This window comes from Nipponia nippon, unplaced genomic scaffold, assembly GCF_047370975.1.
Source record: "Nipponia nippon isolate SJK-2023a ecotype South Korea unplaced genomic scaffold, ASM4737097v1 scaffold_7, whole genome shotgun sequence".
NCBI classification, from domain to species: domain Eukaryota; kingdom Metazoa; phylum Chordata; class Aves; order Pelecaniformes; family Threskiornithidae; genus Nipponia; species Nipponia nippon.
The window spans coordinates 37,618,252-37,637,452 of record NW_028262391.1 but is presented as its reverse complement, the minus strand read 5'-3'; the positions used below and the strand labels follow the sequence as shown (position 1 = coordinate 37,637,452).

Genomic DNA, 19,201 nt, shown 5'->3' with positions numbered 1-19,201 from the left:
ACTACAGAGAGGTGAGAGCAGAAATTGTAAATGGTGATATCTCACTCTTCCATGTAGTGTGGCGGTGGAGAGAAGTAATGCTTCCTGGCTGGGTGGTTCAAATGAGATGCCTCAGAGACACATTTCTCAAAAGGCCTGTGAAAGAAACGTGGATCTCCATGGCCATGGATTTTTGTATACAAAGGAACTGGGCCCTTCACAGTCCGTGACACCATTTGTAATCTTGAGTTGGACATGTACGCGATTATTGAAACTTGGTAGGGGGTCTTCCGATACGGTCCCTCTCTGAGTGGTTTCCTGTGTTTATTCTGCCTCCCTGTCCCTTATGCCTGCCTTCATGCTGGTTTATTTTTCAAGTGTCTGTTCAGGCCTATTCAACTCTTTTTTTTTTTTGACTTCTTGTAGCAGTTGAATGATAAATTATCACACAAAGGTTGCTTCTTTCATTATTTTTATTGACTTCTATTGATTTATAGTAGGTGTTATTAATGGCAACAGTATTGTAGATGGATTCAGCAGAAAGCTATCAAATACACTCTAATGAAAAAGCTATATAAAAAACATGAACCTGACATTTCATCACTTAAACTTACATCTAACTTTTAAGCATGAGTAGTCCCATAGGCTATGCATTGGAAGTGCTTGTGTTACCTGAGCTGAAAGTATTGGAGCTTAAAATACTGTACAATTTAACCAACATATTAAGGACAGAATTAGGGACAGAAGGCTACAGGAGCCTTGTTCCAGAGACATTCACAATTGTTATACATTTGTTAATTAGCAGAGAACTATTGTGTTCCAAGCATTTTTTAGCCTGGAATGAAATGAAGGAACTTGATTCAAACATTCATAGGGAGAAATCCAGGCCCCGTTGAAGTCAATGGGAATTTTGCCATTGATTAAGAGGGCCAGGATTTCACACATAATCTAAATACAGATGCCTGGAAGAAGACGGGAAGCAGACATAAATTCAGCAATGACACTGAGGCCAGACACAATGATCTCCGTAATGTCACCTTCCAGTGAGATGCCTACCAGTAGTGAAACCCTAATGAAAAACATCTTTTAAAAAGTGCTTTCTGCAACGTCTTTTCTGTACTAGTGCATAAGTCAATATGCTGGTAAGAAAGGAGGGTTATAGAAATGTGCCGTGGTCTTGCTATTGCAGTAATACTGATTCATGACAATGTAGTAGAGTTTAAAACTGAAATACTTGAGCTTAGCTGGAGAATAATGGGCTCTGTGGAGGCTCTTGTGCATTTCATAATCGGTGCTGACAAGCTATGGAAAAAGACATTCTGGTTAAATCATCGTTCATACTAAAACTGTACACTACGATTAGTTACTTCTGCCTTTCTAAATTAGATGAAGTAAGGACAGGGGGACTAATGTAATTAGTAAAGGGGAGGAAAAATGGCTTCATATTATCTTGGAAATCTTCTCCAAGTCACATAGACATTTGGGTGAAAATTGCTATCTCTGAAGGAAGACTTTTCAGAGCTCAAAAGCTGACATCACATTTCTGATCATAGATAAACTGTATGAAACACAAAAATCAGAAATATATTTTCTATGCTTCTGATACGCACAAATATCTTCTAATATCTCATAATTGTTCTCAAAAGTTTAGAAAGGGAGGAATGGAGGATTAATATTGGTGAAAGTAGATGTCTGATTCTAAAGGATTAACAAAAAATCTATTCTTAAAGGTTTTAGATTTTATAGGCTTGTATTGATCTTTCCTCCTCTCAGTTAAAAAAAACACAACTCTGCTTTTTTAATTAAAATATTAATTGATTGTTTGGGGCTAGCAACTGCTGTTCTAGTGGCTCACCTGAATCTGATCAAATGTTTCTTTTATTCAATGAGAGAAGAGCTGCAAACAATTTAATCAGTGGCTCTGACAATGTGCAGCAGCTGAGGATGTGGCCTCAAAACAGGTCAACATCCTTCTTTTCCCTTTTGCTATATTTATCCTTGGGAAGGTCTGCTTTTTGGGAAATTTCTGCTCTAAAGAGGCTTTGTCAGCAAGGGAAATTGGTGAGTGCTCTTTCTAATGTGAAGATTTTGGGTTTATGGCACAAAGCATCTTACTTTGTTGTGCCACCTATGTATGTATTCATTTGGGACCTGGGTAAAGAACAGATCAATGAAGAAATGCAAGTACATTTCAGATCTCCTCTCTCTCTCTCCTTTTCAAAGACAAAGCTCTTGTACAAGTTTTCAGTATCAGCCTTGCTCTTCTGCCTTCTCTTTTTGATACCTTACTAGCATGTTTTGTTCCTGAACTGCTTTTGCAGACTGCCATGAGTTACCAAGGGATGCTAACTTTGGGAATTGCTGTGCATGCCTTCTGGTACACAGCTATGACAATAAATAGGTTTACCAGGTCAGCTCTAACCTCTAATGCTGCTGGAAATGTGAGAGTCCTGCTTCTCTGTGGAATGCAGAAGGCTCACTTACAAGAGCACATTTTTAAGCCCACCAGTCTGAGTGGGTTTCAAATGTGTGCAGCCAAGCTCTCTTGGTCCTAATGAAAACATGCATCTGGCAGCACTGAAATTCCTGCTTTAAAATAATCCCACTCTTTGGGGGTTGTTGACTTAATAACACCGTGGACCCTTTTTCTTTCTCTTAGAGTGCCTGTTTTTTTTTCTTTTTTGTCACCACAACAGCCAGTGACAGATATTCTATTCCACCTCTGTTTTATTTCTTGCTTTCTTTTGAGACCATTTTGAATGCTTAAGTTTAAGGCATTTCATAGAGCTCAGCAACCAACTTAATGAATCATTTTAGTTCTAGCACCCTCCTCCTTACTAACAGACAATCCAATCACTCAGCATTGCCTATATTATAATCTTGCTGTCTTCTACAGCCACTTATTTAGCACAAAGTAAATGCAAATTATTTTTACAAAATTTTATATCAGTGAAGATGTCCTTCTACTACCTAGAAAAATATTCAGCTTCACCTGTAACTTATTAACTTTCTCACTTAGCTTCTGGTGTGTTCATTTTTCATGGTTCAAAAGACCTGTAGTTCTGCCTGCAAACTTGAAGCATTATCCCATTATCACTAGGGATCAATATGTAATTTTACCTCCAAAAATACTTTTCAAAGGTCTGTTTTTCCCATGGCTACTCTGATGTATGCTCTTAATTATAGTCATGACTAATTTTAACAAGTTGGACAATATTAATTCTGTATTGCTAAGAAATATCTTTCCCAGTTGATTTAGAAAATTGGGGCATTTTAACTATAGCTGTTTAGGTGAATTGTTTAAAGAGCTGGCACACGGCCCCAGTTGTATGAAATTACACAGTCTCAAGTTTAAACTGTTAGTACATATTTCTGGAGACAGCTTGGAATAGCCATGTAAAAAAACTGCAGGGTCTCTAATTTATCTTTAAAATATCAAGTTTGTATGAACTGATTCCTCCTCTAGTTCTTGGCAATTTGTTCTTTACTTAAATTTCTAGCAAATGTTGAAAATTCTCTTTTGAATCTGCCTGCTGTTTGGCATGCCTGAAGCTGGAGCTCCAGACTGGGCCACAAATTTGGGTTTTAAAGCTGTAAATGTCAAGGCTGGATCTAGGTCTTCAATATATCAAAATCTATGTGTTGTTAGGTTTGAAAACCTGGTTTACCTTCAGCTTCTCCTTGGAGTCATGCTTTTAGATATATATTGTCCTGTGTATAATTATTTTTCTGGTGATTTTCAGGAAGGAGGCAAACAGTACCTTTTTCTACTCAGTCGCTTGAAGTAAAAATAATCCTTAGTGCTTTTTCATTTAGGAAGAGGTAGCTGTGACTGGGAGACATGGAACTGCCATTTCATTGCCCTTCTTGATGAGTTCTTCCTTGTAATAGAGTGGCATGCCTTTTGGTTTTCTCTCCTGAGGACCTCCTCCCCTCCATAGGCATAAGTCAAGGGGTGTCACATCACTCTTTTTTTCCTTCACTGTAAAACATGATTATCTCCACCATACGGTTAGCCTTGGTTGTCTAACTGTCCACCTAAGGGTGCTGCAGCCACAGATCCCACACCAGCACTTGCTTTCCCAAGAGCTGATGAGAGACTGCTTCATCTCCTGAAAATATGCTTTGACTGAATTTCCAGGCATGTTACAAGTCATAGCTATGAGCATCCCAACTAGCAGCACGCAAACATCTTACAATCCTGCAGACTGAGTTAATTTAAAAAAAAAAAAAGTGGTTACTCAGCTTTTTACCTCTGTGCGTATTTTTTTTATTATTTGATTTACTCTGTTCGTCTTCTGCTTATATTGTATAGTGGCATAACAAAGCCAGCTTTTTCTATCTTTAAAACCTTTAGGAAGAAAGTATGAAGATATGATTGTTACAACAGACGTTTCAGGTTTCATTTTTTATGTGTATGTGAGGAGAATTCTTTGCGATGGCAGATCTAGGGAAGGGGAAAGAGGCAGGAAAAGGGATGAGTGCTGAAGAGATTGATATCTAGTTACTGAAAAATAAAAAACTGGGCTTGGGAATGGGAGAAGCTATGTTCTGGCCAAACCTCTAATATTGCTTTGTAAAGCAGAAAACCTAAATTAATCTCGTGTTTGGTTTTTGATTTGTGGCTTATAAAGACTAAATACACTATTTTTTCTCCTTTCCATATATGACAAACTGAAGCTAAAGTATTCCCTCTTGTGCCTTTAAATAATTCAGGCTCGCCTCTGAGAGGAATATAGTAGTTGTGCAAATGGTCCCTCTGCTTGCCATAGAAATGTTCTCCAGAGCATTGTGAGATGACATGACTGCAGTGCATAGGACTTTGCCATCCTGCCAAAAGCACCAGCTGTTTATCTGTAGCTCATGAGAATTTAAAGTAGGGTCTGCTGTGGCTACTTGGGAGACCCCTGGCCTCCCTGGACTGGCCACAAAGTAGGACACCCAGGTAGCTAGTTCATGCATAGCTGTGATGCATATAGGCACATCAAGGCCTCTGTGCATGCAATTGAATCTTTCTTCACTGTGTGGCATTTAATATCTTTCATCAGTTACGTTCATTGCACTCTGAGATTTTTATGACATATTCGTGTCTGCCTCTTCTTCTTTTCTGCCCTCTTTGCTCCATGCCCCATTTTTCATGACAGCAAATTCCTCTTCTCCTCCTCCTGATCCTTTTTTTTCCATTTCATTGTTATATCATTTGCTTCTTGTATTTTCTTTGCAGTACCTGCAGCAGCTGCTTTGCAGGTCCCCTGCTGTGCAAATCGCCCTTCACAGAGGAAGATCTTCCTGTCAGCGACTGACAAGAGGTGCCAGGAGACTTTTAAAACCCGTGAGTTGGCAAATCAGCAGGTACCTGTGTGCAGTTCTGGATACGCCCCTAGCATTAGTTCCTATCTTGTATCAAAGAGGTTTTTAGGATGATGTGGCCCACAGGCAGAGTTTCAGGTTAAAAGGAACACACTCATGGTGTTTGGCTGCATCTATCGTCTCGATTTTTTTTTTTTTTGTTTGTTTTAAATATAATGACACCAGCAGTTTGTTCTTGGGAAGGCTTTTGGGTTTTGTTTGGGGTTTTTTGTTGCTCGTTTTTTTACAGGGACTGTGTTTACAACAGCCTAAAGAAGGAGAAAATGTTCTTAGTACTAAGCAGCTCCTGTTTTTCTTCTCCAAAGAAATAAAGATGCCTTTTGTATTTTGTAAGGCTGACAATGTTGAAGAGGGTAAGATACATCAAAGACTGAAGGCAAAGAGCAAGGGACCTGCTGTAACTACCAGTTCCTTTAGGGAAAGACGTGGGATTTTTAGTGACAGTAGGAATGCCCTGGACAGTCCTCTCTCCTTGATGTACAGAAGGCGGCAAAGGGTCTGGAGGAGTTTGAAAGCTTGGTTTAGTTCCTGAACCATCTTAAAGAGGTTTTAAAATCTGTCCTAAGTGAAAGCACTTTGCACAAGAAGGTGTAGTTTTCAGGCAAAACAACGCTTGAATCAAATGTAGAATAAATAGCCTGAATAAAGGGCACAGAATTTGGTCCACTGTGATCATTTGATCTGAGTGGCTTAAGGCTTTGCATGCTTCATACCTGCAAGCCAGCTGTAAAATGCAGGAAATACAAGTAGCCATGGTCTGACATTTTCCCATCTGTTCCTAATATTTTAATAATTTGCTCTCTTCTCTGAGCATATTAAGTTTATTTATAAATTTAAAAAACATGTTTTATTTTATATAATGAGCTTAAAGCTATAATGGCCTTTTTGCTCCAAATTGCTCAAAGCACCCACCTTTGCCATATGGAGAGTATTAATTTTTCTGGAGGAATTTGTGTATAAGGTACAGATGGACAAGATGCACTTTTTAGCACACCAGGCTTTTGCCTTGCTGTTTGCGTGTGTTTCTGTTCTCTAGAGCTTCTGTGCAGTGAGTGAGTGCTTTGAAAGGCCTACATTCTTTTTTTGCCTCGCTCTAAGGATCATGGAGAGTAAGAAGTAAACCCTGGTTCTCACAGCTGAGGCTAGTGTTTCAGTAACTGGAAAAAACCCTTCCCTTTGGAAAGCTTGCTGAGAATCATCCTCAACATGTTGGAATCGGTAAGAATTTTGCTGTTGAGCTGAACAGCACTAAACACAACTGAATGGTACTTCAGTTAAGAACAGCTTTTAAAACATTTTAGGGAAGGCTTGTTTCCATAAATGAGATTATAAATTCTATGGATAGGAAAAACATACTGGATCTAAACATCCATGTACCCAAAATAAGGCATAGTACAATCTCCCAGATCTATGCTGATAGTACCCCATTTTAGCTAATGCTGTGCCCATGCTTATTCTGTGAGTGGGAGGTGGTTGTATCTTCAGACTACACGCCCCAGAATGCTACACTGAGAAGGAATGCTGACCTAAATACCTTTCTGTCCTCTGTGCTTCATAATTTTAGTTTCTACAGCACAGTCTCAAATCTTTTTATTCTGTAGTGATTATAATTTTGAGGCTGTTTCAAACTGAAATTTAAATATCTGAAATAAAAATATACCACAGGCTGCATCCTGTACCTGCTTATATTTGTGTAGCAGTCCAGTGAAGTGAGTGAAAATAGGCCTATTTACATAAAGATTGAACCGGGTCCAAAATAGGTTGTTTTTCACATAAAGATACAATTCAGTAAAGGCAAGTGGGTTTTTAATTTAGTAATACTTTATGTAGTTACTTCGTTGTAATGCATCAATTGATTCACCACACTTTTGTCTCCCAGCAAACCGAAGATAGAAATGGGAGCTAGTTAGATGGGTGAGAATAGACCTTGTAAGTAAAAGAATCGCTTCTGGGTTTTGTTTCAGATTCATTTGCCCTCTGTCAAGACATTTTTGCTTATAAATCAGTGAGAACTTCTGGTTGTTATAAATTAACCTCACTTTTACTTTTACCAAGATTCTTAACTTTTTAGAAAAGTGACCAGGTTCCCACCTGAACTGAAAATTAGTAATTCTAGTAATTCTAATGTTCTTGGTGATTGTGGCAAGCTGCTAAAATTGATACTGTAGTATTTGTTTAACAAATTAATTGGAATAGTGATAATAAAATCAATTGCAATCAACATGAAAATAGGTCTTTTCAAACAAGCCTAACTTCATTCTCTGAGAAAGTTAAAAGTTTAGTTAAGGAAAGTAACCAGATAAGGAATATATTTAGGCTTCTGTAAATCTTATGACTATTACATAAAGAACATTATAGTTTGTCTATATGGAAAACATTAAATAATTAAGAACCGGATGATGGACTTGTCTTACAATAGCTGTCAAAAGAAATTTTCATCAAATAGCAATGTTTCCAGGAATGGTATATATCAATGTGAAGCCTGGCATTAATCAGGATTTTTCACTGTAACATCACTACTATGACACTGTTGATGGCAGAATGCCAACCGATGGCAAACCTGTCCTTCCAGGTGACTTGGATTGTAAAGTAGGATTGGAACCAGAAGAGTAAAATATTTTGCTATATACCCAAAAGCAAGGTAATAAATCAAGTAACAGGGAGTATGAACTGCGTCTGGTGATTAAGAGTGGTATTGTGAAAGCAGATACTGTGGAATGTGTTTGGGTACCACAGTGGAGAAGCAACTGATCATACAGCATAAGTTGTGCAGCAGGAAATGGCATTAGAGAGGGCATTCACCTCTGTGCATAGCACTTCTGAGGCGGTACAGGACTATAGCATGCAGCTCCAGCATTAGATTTCTAAAATTATACTAAAAATTGGCAAGATGTAGGGACCAAACAGCAAGGGAGATGATATATAGGTTCAGTGGATCTACAACCATGGGATCTATAACTGATACAGTCTTATAGATCCTGTGTCCATGGTGGTATATGTGTCCATGTGTCTGTCCATGCAGCTGTAAACCAGATGACATTTGCTCTGGTCTTCATTTAGGGGAGAGCCTTAAGGGACGAGGATTCCATCTTCCAGGTTTTATGTTGTTGATTTTTATGGTAATTGAGCCTTATTCCTCTTTTCCATGCAGCACTAAGCAAAACTATTGCTCCACTTCATTACCTTGGTCTCTCAAGAATAAAAACAAGCACAACTTAAGTGAAACTGAAGTGTTGAAGATACTGAAAGCAGTATGAGTCTTCCAAGTTGAACTATGTTGTTAAAAAGTAATTACTGCAGAAGTTGTGGTATCTCCCAGCTATATGTTGAACATCCCCAAACTCTACTGCACTGTGGCCTCTTAAACTCTTAAGTGTGTGTCTGCGTAAAGGCACTTGGGAACATTAATTCACAGCTACAGTTCATTCAAATGAATTTTCCTGAGTTTCCTGTTTAGGAAAGCCTAAATTTATTATAAGAGGTCTGGCTAACAGCCCCGAAATGGAATTTATCACAAGAATAAGCATTTCTATGACATTCCTGTTACAAGCCCCCATGACTAATATTTTTCCTTGAACTCCCTGCCTCTATATCCTGAGAATAACACAGGTAAATCCCTGGTCTTTTACACATATTGAAAAGCCTACTAAGTGAAAGAAATACCATAATAAATGATCAAATACAAAAAGGTGCTTTGGCTTAGATGTTTCCCAGAAGTGATACAACAAAATTAAAATCAACTGATTCCCCTGGAAAAACACTAATACGTGTCACTGTAGCAATTCCTCAGCATGTTTCTCTAATGTAGTTTCTGGAATAGCTTTTTAAGATGGTTTTCACAGAAATTAATGAAGGAAGGAGACGTTACCTGAATGAATAATAACAAAAATGCACTAGGCAGATGGTACAGAGATCTAGGATCTAATTTCTGCCAGACTTCAAATGTGGCCATTCAGCTGCCTTCACATTTTCTATGTGAGGATAACAAAACCAGCTTTGGAAAACTCCCAGCTCTCCCTGTAAGCTTTAAGCAATTTCTAAACAAACTTCTGAGATTTTTTTTGTTTTCTTTTGACAAAGGAAAGTTGGTGGTGTTCTTAGAGCTGTCTAAAATATTTTGACATGGAGCTGCAGTACAATTTTCACTTGAAAAATTTCATTTTCAAGTAGAAAATCCTTGCAGTTTGTGGTGGATTAGGAAGTTTCCAGTTTGAGATTGGAGGGGGGAGAAAAGCAATGTGAAAAGAGTAATGATTTTCTTGCTGAAAATAAGTAAAGATTGACATTAAATTTTTGATTCATAGTGCTGCTTTGAGAAAGCCATTCTAGATTTCTCTCTAGCATACTACAAAAACTGAGACATGCTCATCTTAGGTTAGTCTTCTCCTTTATTTTCATTTTTCACTTGTGGGTATTTTTTGATTTCTGTAACTGCCACCTTATTTTTTTTTCCCCGTGCACTTTATTTGTTAAATTTTAACTCTATGTCAGCATTACATTATTCTTTTAAATCCCTCTCTTCCTCCCTTGTAATTTTAAACCTTTCTAGATTTGACTACTTTCCTTTCTTTTTTTTTCCTTGTCTTTATACTATTTCTTTCTTTCATTTCTTCTTTCATCTACTTTTTGCATAAGCTCTCTCTTAAAAAATTCTGCAGTTTCTCATATGCTTTTCTTTCCCAGTGGACGACCAATAGTCAAGGTAGCCAGGAGACTGCTGCTTTCTTGGTAGTTGCACAGGGAAACTGCTCACTTGGGAAAGAGGGTGCTGATGGATGGGAACTGGAGTATCAAAATGCAGGCTGCAGTTTAGCTGCTTTGCTCTGCACAGGCTATCTCAGCTAACAGATATTGAAGGTTTGGCTCTTTTTTTTTTTGCAAAAATGAATTAATTTTTTTTCTAAATTCTGTATTTCTGAGTACTGCAGCCTGTAGCTAGCAGAATTGGAGAGAGGTGGAGGGGCTGAAGTCAGGGGACAAACCAACCTGTGGACATCAAAAAGCACTTAATCCTGTCCAGCATTCAGACAGCTAACATACATAGCTAGACATCTCAGTAGCCTCCTCTCTTCATTCTCTGAAGAACACTATTCTTATTGCTACTTCCTTTCTTAATTTGCAGATTCTCTTTCCTCCCTGATGCATCTCTGGCAGTCAGTTTTGCTGTGTAGGTATGGAAATTACCCATACATTTTCATCAATCAGTGTCAGGGCTCTCTTGATATGCCCTGGAAAGTTTTGACAAATAAAATACAGCTAAATACCAAATAAAAACCTGCATCTTACTGATTCTGTTTTAGGGCCACCTCAGGATTTTTTCCACAGTGACAAAGATTGAAGAGCAGCCCTTATTTTTTTTTTTCTCAAGAGTTTAGAGCTTCCAGTTTCAATCTTTTGAGGCTACAAACCTTAAAGTCATCACTAACTCCTGTACAGGCAGGCACCTGTGGAATCTCTGAGAAATTATTTGGTTTTGGAGCAGGACTGGATGTTATTATCAGCTTGTGTTGCTGAAATTCTTTTGTGAGTTTCCAGCTCTACCGGCTAGTTGCTGCTAAATGCCCTTTCCAATACTTTGAGTTTTGTAAAAATAACCCCAAAATGCGTTCTGCTATTCTGGAGGCCATACTGTTTCTTTAGTAAAATGCATGAAATGGACAGTGGCGGGGGGGAGATCTACTGTTTTGAATACAAGAGGCACGGTTTCTCTGCAGGTGTTTTGCATGAGGGAAAGCTGCAAGGATAGCATTTGTGAGCTTTAAATAACGAGCACAGAACTCTGTATCTTCCCCAACCAATGATTCTTCTAGTGAATATGATCACGAAGGAAATTGAATTCAAACATCAGCTTATTCCCCTGCTAATTAGTGCACTCTGACTCCCTCATGAGATAACAGTAATCCAGACAGAATCAAAACCAAAAGCAACTTCTGTTGTTTTTTGGTGGTTAATGTTGTAATTGCACTTAAGTTATTACAAATAGTACTACTTTAGAAGAACACCACAATGCTAAGAGTATGTGTGATTGTGACTTTGGAGGTATGGACCAGATTCAGCGCTGGCTTTAATTGGTGGTTCAGCCCAGTGAAGTTAATGGTGATAGAAGCTGCCTCAGGGTGTCTGTCTGTTTATGTAGCTCCATTCTCCCCTAGGCTACTTCCCTGGCTTAATCCCTCCCCTATCCAGCCTAGAAACACGTTTCTTTTTCTTATTTAAGATTCCATAGACCCTTCATATTTAATATTAGTATAAAGGAGAAACAGAGCCCCAGGAGAAAGATCAGAGTTTCTGTTCTGTTGAGGCATCAGAGTCATTCTTCTCTTAATGAAGAGGAACAGCAGGATGGATAAAAATCAATGACTTAAGAAATAAATTGGATTTTTAATTTAAGTTTAAAAAAAGTCTTTCTTGAGTAAAACTATTTTAAATTAAGTTTTAAACCTATATTAAGTCTAATTTATTCTGATGTATTAAATCATTCAAAGTTTAAAGAAAAAAATCCCAAAATGTGTGTTGCTGGCAAGGTTTTCACACTGGGCCAGTGAGTCACTACTCGTTAGCAGTGAAGAGAAAATAGTTCTTCTAGGTTCCATTTACTCAATTTTGTTCAGTGACTAAAGTCAACACAAAGAAAATTGAGATATTTGTTTTCACTGTGTACACTTCAGTTATTTTTCTAAAAAGACAGCAACATTAAAATTGTTCCTTGTAATTAAATATATCCATTTTGCCATACCTGGCACTCAGCACTGAGTCTCTGAAAAAGCAGGATGCCTATTTTCTTATACTGTGAAGTATAAGATGAGACCTACTAGTTTTAAAATCTTGAATGACATGATAGTCAGAAACAACCATTGCAAGTCACTTTAAGCCTTCCTTTATTGATTGAAATATTTTGTTTGAAAAGCAAAATATATTTTGATAATTTTACTTTTTCCCCTTGAGAACACTTGCATTCATTTGTATTTATAAATATTGATTTATAATCTACATTTCTGTAGATTACCTTCTATAGTTGCTTTAATAAATGTGTATAGTTGGAAAACTATGTATGCAGACACAATAAAATGGTTATACTGAGTCATAAATCAGCATGTTTTAAAAGTTACCAGCCCGAGATAATCAGCCTCTCTTCAGGAAAATGAGAAGTATCAATATGAAACAAGACAAAAATAAATCAAAGTTTTCTGCTTGCTGACTTTAAAGATCATGATTCTCTCTCAGGCTGTTCTGTTCTCAGTCTTCATATAACTTGCTAAAAAGCCCACAGGTCCAGCTTATCAAGGTTTAATATGCAATTGACCAAGGATGTGATAGCACAGGTTATTCACAGGAAAAATCACAGTGCTACTGCCTTTTGGCATGTCTGTGTCAGTCTTGAAAAACAAGAGCACTTTCTCTAGACATCTGCCACGAGGGAAGCATTGAAGGTGGTGGGTGTGTGTGCTGTTGTTAGGAGGAGGCTATATAAGAAATGACCCTGCTGTTTGATTTGCATGCATCTTTGTTTTCTCTTTAATTCAAAGAACAGAGACTGCCTGTCCTACCTTAGCAAGGTACCTATCTATTTGCATTTGACCATTATCTGGGTTAGAGAAAACATACAATCAGCCCCTGCAGATGAGATATTGGTCAGCAAATCTGCAGAAACAAACTAGAAACAGTAATTGGAGGAGGAATTTGCTCAGAAGGCTGAGCAGCTCTTCACAGCCCAAATTAAGATTTTGCCACTTGTTTGGCACTGGTCTGAATGCACACACGCTTCATTTGATCCATGGGGTTTATTCCAGTTGTTTTCAGTGTGAGTAAATGGAAACATATCCATGGTTTTATGGCCTGAGGATGTGCTAACTGCCTTCAGTCCTCACTGGAACGAGAACCTTTGCACTAGTGGGCAAAATTAACTTTGAAACTGAAAAGAGTTTTGTTCTGGCAGATCCTGAAAAGAGTAATGTAAACTGTCATGCAGCACTGAAAGGTAAAGGCCTAATCTGGATTTGGATTCTGATTTTTAACACTGCTGTATCATGGGGGAGTGGGGGAAGCTATATGTTACCTTTTCAGCATGTGCAATGTGTGTGTGTGGGAAAGCAAATACTATTGCATGAAGACATGAAGCGCCACATTTGTATGTGCAGTTGTTTCAGGGTTTACCCCAATACGGATTACTGATGGGAGTAATATTTCTACTTGCTCATCGATATTCTGTTTTGTTTCTTTTGTAAAAGCTTCCCCCCTCCCCCACTCCCATCCCCCTGTTGTCTTTGTGCTTAGTATTTTTCCCCACTTTATTTCCTAAAAGACTAGCAGGTTTGACGATGCATTGTGATTTCTTTTCTACAGGGCTTTATGAAGGAAGCTGGAGGCAGTTCTCATTAGTCTCACTGACATCTTTTATCACTTATCAGAGGAACAAGCAAACGGAGAGCAATTCCTTTGATCATGGCAAAAGTAGAAAGAGTATTAAAAACCCTATGAAGATTCACTAAGTAGAAAGTGGAAAAGACAGTCTGTGGCATGTTTCAAAGAAGTAACATGATTTAAAGTTGCCAGATTTGCTTGTATATATTAAAGAATTGTTAATGATGCTACATTTTACATGCATCCTTAGGTTTTTGGTTTTTTTAAAAAAAAAAAAAACAGGCAAGGGAGTTCTTAGGTAGAATAGATGGATTAGATCAATTGGCAAATATCTCTAAAAGGTGAGCTGTGTCAGAGAGGAATTCTGTGATTCAATGAAAATTCTTGAAAATAAAAATAAGGTTGTAACGGTGGCACAATGGATTGAAAAAGAAACCTGCTCTCATGGGAGAATGTTAAGAAATCTTAAGAATTTCTTTTCTTTTGGAGGCATTCTGTGGTGAATCAATGTGTGTTTGTGAAGACCGCATATAGGAACTGCAATGTTTGCAATTACCCATGTATACCTGGCTGCCTAACTCTGACCTCAGAGTGCCACTGCTTCTTCATTCTATGGAAAAATAAGATTTTTCTCAGTGGTTCTGAGTATTGATTCACCTAGCATGATGCCCTTGTCATGTGCCTTGCATTATTACCAACAGGACAGGGAGAAAAGAGAAGCAAATATACCCTCTCACCCATAGCTATTGAGCATTATGTAGTCTGGATCCACTAGTGCTTTTCTGTACGGCTGCAGCTTGGTTATTCACTGCTTATAAATCCTGTCTTGATTTCTGCATGTGCTCAGCTCATATCTCAAAGCATCAGATTCGAATTGCCCTTGAAGGCCCTTGTCTTAACCTGTGAAAATACAGAGACCACAATTATTTAGGCATTTTCTTCCAGCATAAATTCTGTGCCAGCCTTATTCCTGCAGCGTTTTTTACTACCATAGCTAATTTTTAACTATGTTGAATTTGATTTGGATATGATGCAATGTAGTACATTTCTATAGCACCTTTTATGCAAGCATCCCCAGAGCACTTTCTGATCAGGCTAAAATTAGCTCTGAACTACATACAAATTCCTGAAAGATTCCTTTAAAAAAAACAAAAAACCCAACAACAACAACAAAAAAAACCAACTGGTAAAGAGAAGGTAGAAATGTATGCACTCAGTTCAAAGTTAAAACAGGCAGAGGGGCAGGTTCTTCTCTGTTACACCAGAGTAACAGAGGAGGAACTAATTCAATATATTGCTTTATAACAGGCTTGGAGTGTGATTCTCCAAGTGAGTGCAATGCACTGCTTTAACAATACTGACTAGAATGAATTGCATGAATGCTGTAAAGGACCTGGAGGTGGCACATGAAGCAATACATAGGTGGGTTATCAGATCTCCCTTTACGTACATGTTGTTCTAACATTTGCTGCTTCTGATAAGAAAAGGAAAGCCACACAACTCTTTGTGATACATGGCCTCAGTCATCCAAGAGGAAGACAGTGGGAGGAATAAACAAATAGCTTTGAGGGACGTGAGTCATGGATCCAAAATGATACAAATCTTTTTGCCAGAGCAAGGGGCTTGGAGATAAAGCAAACTACAGCTGGTTTCTCAGGATTAAAAAAAGAAGATTGTTGCCAGAAGCTGTCAGGATGGACAGGCTGACACAGGGTGACATGCTGAGGAAGGAGGCTAAGAGTTAGATCTTTTCCTAGACTTAGAGATCTTAATGAAAATCAGACTAACACATGATCTATTTGATTGTTGTAAGACTTTCTTTTGATCCTTTTCTTTTAAATAAATAAAATATTTATTTAAGTCAGTAGTTTGATCACCAACATTGTTCCTTCATGGAAGAGAGCTGTAGGGCCTGAAGATGCATCAAACCTGCTGAGAAAATTAAAAGAGATTGCTGCCTGAGACAGTTGATGATGGTATGAACTAGCAAGAAGAGAACTGATCATAGTTCAGTGCTCTTAATAATGGTCATGCATGTTTGTTAACAGCTCTGTCTGCACCAAAGGTGGTAGTCAGGCTGGTGGAAGTCCACCTCCATGGCTTGTCCCTGCTGTTTCCAGAGCAGTGAGACAAAGGGCATCAGTATATTGTGATGTGGCAACCTCAAATCATGGCAACTGTGTGACCAGTGCAGATGCTTGAGGCTCATCTGCAACAGGCAGGAAAGCCTTAAGTGGCAGTGAACAAAAGGAAGAGAAATTTTATAGCCACATGGTTAGGAAAGACAATATTTGAAATCTGGCATTTGTTACAAAGAACAATGAAAAAAGAACTTTAGAGAAAAGTCAGATTTTTAAATACGGCTGTACAAGGAGACATAAGATCTTGTAACCATAGCTAATAAATTAAGCAAGTAAGTTGCGTTTTCTGTGGAGATGTGCCTTCTAACACTTCATGGCTCCAGACTGTAGCTGAAAACTCACTATGCGCATAGCTGAGCTGTACTGCAGTATGGCAGGAAAGACGGGAAGCATGCACGTCTGAAAACTTCGTCTTAGGCTGAGCTTTTTAGATCTCTAAGGCTATATGTGCTTTTGTGAAATTAGGAACTTTACCAAAATGTGGAGAATGTGTACATTGAGGCTACAGTGTTCAGTGAATAAGTCTCACCTGGGCATGAGGAAAGACCAACAGTATAGGTCAATTAAGAAGTTAAGGGCACCCTTGGACCTTGTCCTGCCGCAGCCAATCCTTTACGCTGTGGTGAATCAATTGTCAAATGTGGCAACAGTGAGGTGAGAGATGGTCTCTCGAGTACGCTGTTTCTGATTTAGAGACCTTTCCATAGCTAGCAAATTGATCTATTTTGCTCCAAATGTAATTGCAGTGTCTGAGGCAGAGAGGATGGGACAGGAGGAAGGAGCAGAGAGGTCTGTGGAGCCACATGGTGATGTTGTGAAACAGATGCAAAATAGTAGCTATAAATACATCCAGTGGAAAGACTGAACCTCTGGACTGACACACAAATAATCTGCCCAGCTCTGCCACGTGCTTCCTCTGACTGCGATTAGCTGTGTAATTGTTCTTTGTCTCTGCATTCCACTTGTTTGGTTACTGTGTTTACTGCTCCCTCATCCTCTCTACTGTGAACATCAGCGGCAAGCTACAGTGTGGCAGAAACAGGGAAAACATACTGAGATCAGACAAAGTGTCTCCCTCCCACTGCCTTCATGCTCTGCCTCTTACCTTAGGTATTGAAGGGTTTTGGGGTGGCAGCAGCAGACAAAGGCTGTTTCAGAGTGCTCTGCCTGCCCAAAGGGAAGTGAATTCCTTTCCTATACAAGAGATTTATATGGCAAATTAAGTCAGTTATCATTAAGCTACTGCACAGCAGGACAAATCATAATTTTAAATACATTTACTGATGCAGTACAAATCAAGCCTCTTACAGTTGCTATGTGGACCAGTTAGATGAACATGGAGCATAATAATCAAGAAGCAAGTTAGTTGGGTTTACTGCTGGTTGTGAAGACTATGTAATTTATACCATTGTTCGTGTTTACTGGCAACCAATTATCCTTACTGCTGTCTCCTCAGGATAAGAAAAATATAAATGCATAAATAAAACCCAGTTCTTCCTATCAGTCTCTCTGAGTTACTGGTTTTACCTTAAAAAAATCTGCATGACTCTTTGTTCTCCAGAGGACATGAAATGAATGGAAACTTATGCCCTTCCTTTCCCAAAGTTTCCCAACATCAGCCCTAAAACTGCAGCCATCTGTTATGCAACTGACCAGCCATTTGTTTGCTTTTTCCCACATTTCTTTTTACTCTTTATGATTCCCAAATAACAAACTTTTCTTTCTGGCTGTGCTTCTTTTGAGTCTCCTTTTTTTTGATTGTCACAATTTAGCTTCATGGCAGACTTCATAATCTCAAGGGCACCAGATTTTTATGCAGATTTAAAGGCTGGATTAATCTGGCCCGGTATTTATAAAATGTTCTGAACATGTGAAGCACTATAAAAGCACTGTATATTGTTGCTGAGTCCATGGAAGTGCCCCCCTGCTAACTCAGCACACATTTAAGCTGCTGTTCCTGGAGGTGAGGTGCAGTGACAGAAACAACCAAATCCATGTCTTGTCTTCTGAGATTGTCTCTCTCTCTTTCCTTTCTTTTTATATCTCTTTTTTTTTCTTTTCCTTCCAGGATTTCTGGAAGAAACTGAATAGGAAGGAGGGAGACCCCCTTCAAAGATTTCACCTCCTGAGAGTATTCTTTCAAAGACTTCAGCATAGTCTTCCTGCTTTTTGCTGCTGCTGGACTGCCCAGTTCCCTCATGCTGTTTCCTAAGCACTTTTGAAAGCTGGCAGCCTCTGCAGAAACCTTTTCGGAAAAAAAAAATTCTTGATGCAGGGGGAGGCATCTTTCAAACTCTGGTCTGCAGCTGGCACTCATTGCGGGGAGAAGCCAGTCTCCAAATCCAGGCCATCCCAGGAACTTGATAAAAATCACTAGCATAACTCAGGGAACTGTAGGCCTATGCTAGCCAAATCTGCTGTGTTTTTCAGGGGCTGCTTCCAAAAATATTTCTGTGTTTTGTTACTTAAAGCACAGATGAAGGAGATGACTGGCAACTGCAGTCCAGGTTTAGTCATCGTGTCTTCCCCTTCTGTGTTATCAACAAGGGGACAAAGCTCAACACGAAATGTGTATACGTATAGTGTTTGGGGTGTATTTAGGCCTTTATATAATTAAATTAATTGAGCTTTAAAATATTTTATAGTAGTTGGACTGAAAACAGGATCAGCTCTCATTTTCACACTTGGGAGTGCGGCTATCTAAAATGGAGTCAATAAACTTTCCCCGTCACTGTTCAGAAGGCATTATGGGTCCATTTATTTTTACTTCCCTCCCCCCATTATTTGATAGTTCTTTTAAGAGTTGTGAGTTTTACTTGGTTCCTTTTGATCAGAAGGGAAAGGAACTGTAGGAACTGAGATACTGCAGTGACTCTGGCTTTGAACTCACCAGGTCTAAAAGCCTGCAAGAACATTTTCTCTTTCAGCTTTCTAGCTAGCTCATAGAGCTGGCTGATAAAGGGGTATGTTAAATTGTCCTGAAGGACAGCTAGAAAGCTAGGCTTTACAGTCTGAACTCGCAATGAAATTGATGTATATATTTTTAGTGTAATCATATTAAAATTTGAATGTTAGATTTTAGAGTAGATTTAAAAAAAAAAAATTCAAGTCATTAAATCCTTTTTGTTAAAAAAAAAAAGTTTATTTCTAGTCACTTCAGCTTACAGAGGTCCTGAGCTCCTGCAAATGCTGCAGCTCCATCTAGTGGCACTGCAGCCAGTTGTCAGGGTGGCGGCAAATCTTTTAGAAATGCTAATAACGAAGAAAAACATTATCATTTAAATTCTGTATTTTCAGTAAAATTCTTTAAGATTTCCTTTCGGTTATCACAGCTAGAGTCTACTCTAGCG

General features: G+C 38.6%; 1 long non-coding RNA gene across 1 annotated transcript; it reads left to right on the top strand.

Moving 5' to 3' along the window:
- The first annotated feature begins 1,925 nt into the window (after positions 1-1,925).
- Positions 1,926-13,991, top strand: LOC148051017 (uncharacterized). The gene is made up of 3 exons (XR_015700766.1): positions 1,926-2,040; positions 5,204-5,331; positions 13,693-13,991. It is a non-coding gene; the product is annotated as an uncharacterized LOC148051017 (long non-coding RNA).
- The last annotated feature ends 5,210 nt before the right edge of the window (positions 13,992-19,201 follow it).